This window comes from Bos grunniens, chromosome 15, assembly GCF_055505025.1.
Source record: "Bos grunniens cultivar Pamir isolate PY7600 chromosome 15, Bosgru_T2T1.0, whole genome shotgun sequence".
NCBI lineage: Eukaryota > Metazoa > Chordata > Mammalia > Artiodactyla > Bovidae > Bos > Bos grunniens.
This window is the reverse complement of record NC_141179.1, coordinates 34532509-34537590: the sequence shown is the minus strand read 5'-3', so window position 1 is coordinate 34537590 and position 5082 is coordinate 34532509. Positions and strand designations below refer to the sequence as shown.

General features: G+C 46.7%; 1 protein-coding gene across 1 annotated transcript in view; it reads right to left on the bottom strand.

The window, feature by feature from the left end:
- GRAMD1B (GRAM domain containing 1B) overlaps positions 1-5082 on the bottom strand; it is a 261587-nt gene that overhangs the window by 239787 nt on the left and 16718 nt on the right. The gene's annotated exons all lie outside the window — the stretch shown is intronic.

Genomic DNA, 5082 nt, shown 5'->3' with positions numbered 1-5082 from the left:
TAATTTCTCTTATCTTTCCCCCTACATCTAGATTGATTAAGACTATGCTGATGAAAATCTTGCTTAAGGACAGAGTGTACAGAACTTGAGAGTTAATAGAAATGTCAGGAAACACCTGGCCTAACCATCCCTACCCCACCCCACCCCCATTTGACAGATGAATAAACTAAGGCCAGAGAGAGGAAATACTCGGGAAGTAGCAGAGCTGGAAACCCAAATGAACTCTTCTGGTTTCTGAGACACAGAGTGTCACAAGACTAGAAAACATGGTCTTGGAGCCACCTGAAACTGGGCTCCAATATGCCAAGTCTGCCTCTTACAAATGCCATGATTTTGAGCAAGTTAATCAGGGTCTCCAAGCCTCTGTCTTTAGAAGCAAGTGGGAAAGATGATAGCTTCCACCATGTCACTAGCACACAGAATATGCTCAGTAAGTGGGACCTTTGATAACTATTTTCAAGTCCAGAGTTCCGTCCACCACAACAGGAGTCCCCATTCCCGGGGACCGAGGGTCTGTGCCGTCCGCTGCCTGTTAAGAACTAGGCCGCACAGCACACGTGAGCAGCTGGCGAGCACGCGAAGCTTCATCTGCCACTTTCCATCGCTCCCATTACCTCCTGAACCACCCCCACCCCCACCTGTGGAAAATTCGTCTTCCATGAAACCAATCCCTGGGCCAAAAAAGGTTGGGGACTGCTGCCATACAACACACAGGCCCTTGGCTTTGTGCCTGTAGGAGAAGCCATGCATCTGTGCTAAGTGGAGAAAAAGGTGGTGACACAGCAGCTCTGAGTGCCTGCTGTATGCTTTTCCATTCTTAATTTAAAGCATGGAGGAGGGATTTCCCTGGCGGTCCAGTGGCTAAGACTGTTCTCCCAATGCAGGGGGCATGGATTCAATACCTGGTTGGGGAACTAAGCTCCTGCATGAAGCACAGAGTGGCCTAAAAAAAAGTTATTAAAAAAATAATAAAGCACAGAGGAGTGACATTCAAACGGTCAGAACAACTGTGATTCACACAGATGCCCTCTTTCAGCTGGAAGCACATGGCCGAGAAGGAAAATCCATTTCATTCAAGTTTAGTATCTTTTGTGAGTCTTGCCTTTGGATAGCTAACCTTTCCTCTCCATTCCCTAGCATAGGGGGCTTCCCCAGTGGCTCAGCCATGGGTTTGATCCCTGAGTCGGGAAGATCCCCTGAAGGAGGAATTCTCCTCCAGTATTCCAGTATTCTTGCCCGGAAAATTCCATGGACGGAAAAGCCTGGCAGGCTACGGAGCATGGGGTCACAGAGTCAGACACGACTGAGCGCATGCACACCCTGCGTTAGGGCCACTCATGTAGAGAAAAACAGAGAATCATTAAGTACACACTGACTGACTCTTTGGGACCCCATGGACTGTAGCCTGCCAGGCACTTCTGTCCATGGAGATTCTCCAGGCAGGAATACTGGAGTGGGTTACCACATCCTCCTCCAGAGGATCTTCCCAACCCAGGGATCGAACGCAGGTATTCCGCATTGCAGGCAGATTTTTACCATCTGAGCCACCGGGGAAGCCCATGACTACTGGAGGGGGTAGCCCATCCCTTCTCCAGGGGATCTTCCTGACCCAGGAATCGAACTGGGGTCTCCTGCATTGCAGGTGGATTCTTTACCAGCTGAGCTACCAGGGAAGCCCAAGTATATACTGCTGCTGCTGCTGCTAAGTCGCTTCAGTCGTGTCCAACTCTGTGCGACCCCAGAGACAGCAGCCCACCAGGCTCTCCTGTCCCTGGGATTCTCCAGGCAAGAACACTGGAGTGGGTTGCCATTTCCTTCTCCAATGCATGAAAGTGAAAAGTGAAAGTGAAGTCTCTCAGTCGTGTCCGACTCCTAGGGACCCCATGGACTGCAGCCTACCAGGCTCCTCCGTCCATGGGATTTTCCAGGCAAGAGTACTGGAGTGGGGTGCCATTGCCTTCTCCGAAAGTATATACTAGCTCCCAGCTATTCTGGATGGTCCTTGAGGACACAGGGCAGGGAGCATGTCCAGTTCAGAGGTCCGTCACTGAGGTAACTCAAGACAACAGGGCGTGTTGACAATGCCCCCTTCCCTTACAGCTTGCTTCCCTGCCTCCAGAACTGCTGCTTCTAATGTTCCCAGACCAGCACCTCACTTCCCTGGTGACAGAGACCCCTTCTCCTCTTTTGTGATGACGTTACCACTGAGATGTCACACTCCGGAGGCCCTGTGACTCAGTTCCTCCCATGGAACCTCCCTGCTTCCTGCAGGCGGCACACACTCCTCCTTCCCAGCATTAATGCTTGGTCTACCCAGAACGACTCATCAAACTGGAGATTGATCATTCGGTTTGCACAAGTGAGATAAATTCTGGAATTTGGCTGCCGACGTTTTGAGCCATTTATCTTTGGATTTTCATAACAGCTATCATCCTGGTGTGACACAGATAGACAAGACAGAGGAGGTGCTTCCCAAGATAAATCAGCCTAAAGGAAATGAATGCAATAATTTTATCTTATTGGATCTATTTATTATACTGTCAGAGGAATTCAGAAGCTGAGGAGGAATGATCGAAGGGAAGTGAGGTTTATTTGTCAAGGTAGGCACTGGGGTTCTTTTAGAGCAGTTCTTGGGAATGATCAAGAAGTAGAAATGGGTGGGAGGGAAAACAATCACGCTGATTAATATGGTAGGTGGAATCCCACGCAAATTCTGTGGGTGTAACAGTTGCAGAACTGAACTACAAGAATAGTGAACTGCAATAATTCCACACATGTTACTTTAGTTAAGTAGCAGTTACTGAGTTTCCAAAACCCCATGGTAATTCTAAAACACAGCAAGACTTGGACACAGGATGAGCAGAGATAGCAGCCCAGACCCAATCCCTGTGGGAGGAAAGAATTCAGATTTAAAGGACTTGGTCCAAGTGCCTCACTTCCCTTACCCCAGGAAGTTCCTGTTCCTTCAACGGCCACGAGACACTGCCCTTCCCCATCCGGCTTTGTCTCTTCTAACAGCTAAGAGACGTGTCCACCTCTGCTTCTTTTAAGAATCATTATTTTTATTCTTTAAATTTTTGGTTGTGCTGCACATGGGCTTTCTCTAGTTGTGGCGAGCAGGGGCTACTCTCCAGTGGGGGCACACTGGCTCAGTAGCCTATGGTTCATGGGCTTAGTTGCCCCAAGGTATGTGGGATCTTCCCAGGCGAGGGATGGAACCCATGTCCCCTGCACCGGCAGGTGGACTCTTAACCACTGAGCCACCAGGGAAGTCCCACTGCTTTTCTTGGGGTTGGGTATTTTGCCACCTCTACTGCCTGGCACAGGTTGCTATTAATGGAAAGCAGTCTAATCTCCAAGCCTCAGATAGAGATAAACCTCTGTGGCACACACTGTAAGTTGGCTACTTCAACACTCATTTCAAATGCCCTCTTTCCGTGCCTTTACGTATTATGGAAGCGGAAAAGAATAAATACTTTTTTCAGCCTCCTTTGCAGCCAGTGGTGGGTCTTTCCAGCTCTGGTCAATGACACAGGAAGGCAAGTGTGCTGGGAAGCTTCTGGAAAACCTAGGCTTCCTTAAAAAGGGACAGACAGCACTGGCACCACCACATTCCCCTTCTCTCCACCTTGAACATGAACTTGATATGTGAGCTGGAACAACCTTCTCATGACCACAAAGTAGCAGCGTGAGGATCAAAGGCAAAACTGGAGAGGATAGTATAGTGGAAACGACCCTGGGTCTTCAACTGCCTAAACCAATGCCAGGAACCACTTTTCTCTGGGCTTCTTATTGCACGAAAAATACTATCACATATTTGTGTAAGCTGATATTGATTTTTTGGTAAATTGAAAACAGATACTTCTAATTGGACTACTTTCTTGACGCAATCATTTGCAACCAGACTAGATCTGCACATAAATATGATTATGACATTACCTTGTTCAAATTCCTCAGTAGCCTTCCCTTGCCCTTAGAATAAAGTCTAAGGATCTTAGCATGTATATAAGGTCCCTCGTAACCTCATCAAGTGCACCTACCAAGACATCTTATCTCCTTCAAACCACCTCTCATATTTCACTTGTGTAATTCTAAAACCCTTAATGCTTCCTATGAAAACCACACTTTCTTTGGCCCCTGTCACTTTGCTTTGGTTTGCTCTACCTAGAAGGTTCTCCCCACTTTTCTTTGCCTGTACTCTTTCTCTCTCTCTTTTATGGCTGTGCCAAATCGAACACAGGACCTTAGTTCCCTGCCAAGGATGGAAGCCATGTACCCCACAGTGGAAGCCCGGGGTCTTAACCACTGGACCACGAGGGAAGTCCCTGCTCTCTATTATCCTTCAACGGATCCTAAACGCTTAAGCATCACCCCCTCCAGAAAATGTTTCTCCAGACTCCCAGGAGTGTTGGGTGCTCCTCTTCTCTATTACTAAAGCATCTGTACATATTTCTGTCAATGTCGTACTCCTATCAGAGATGAACTGAGTGCAAATCTAACTTCTTCCCTAAAGAGTGAATGTGTCCGACAACAGGGCCTATGACTTTACTCTTCTTTAGTAAAGAAGTAAGATTTTTTCCTTTACTTTTTCTTCTTTCCAATTTCTTTACTTACTTTTTCTTTAATTTACTTTTTTACTTTACTCAACCCAACCCTAATATTTAACACAGAGATGTTATTGTGTTTCAGATGTACATATATGCACACATACATGTATGTTCCTGAGTGGGCACATTTTTGTCTCAACTATTCATTCATTCATTCATTTTTATGAAAGAAAAGAAGAAAAACCTCAGTAATCCAAAAGTCCTAAGTCATGAAGATAGAAATCTGAAGAAAAACAGCCAAATAGAAATCTCTTTACAGTGTTGTAAATACAACAATGGTTCCAAAGATAAATGAACAATCATTGCCATACAGTCACCATCAAGGTGAGCTTAAGGATAATATGGACTTACATGTTTAAGGGCAGAGAACTGAGTTGCGGGGGAGCAGGGAGGGTATGCGGAGAAGGTAATGGCACCCCACTCCAGTACTCTTGCCTGGAAAATCCCGTGGATGGAGGAGCCTGGTAGGCTCCAG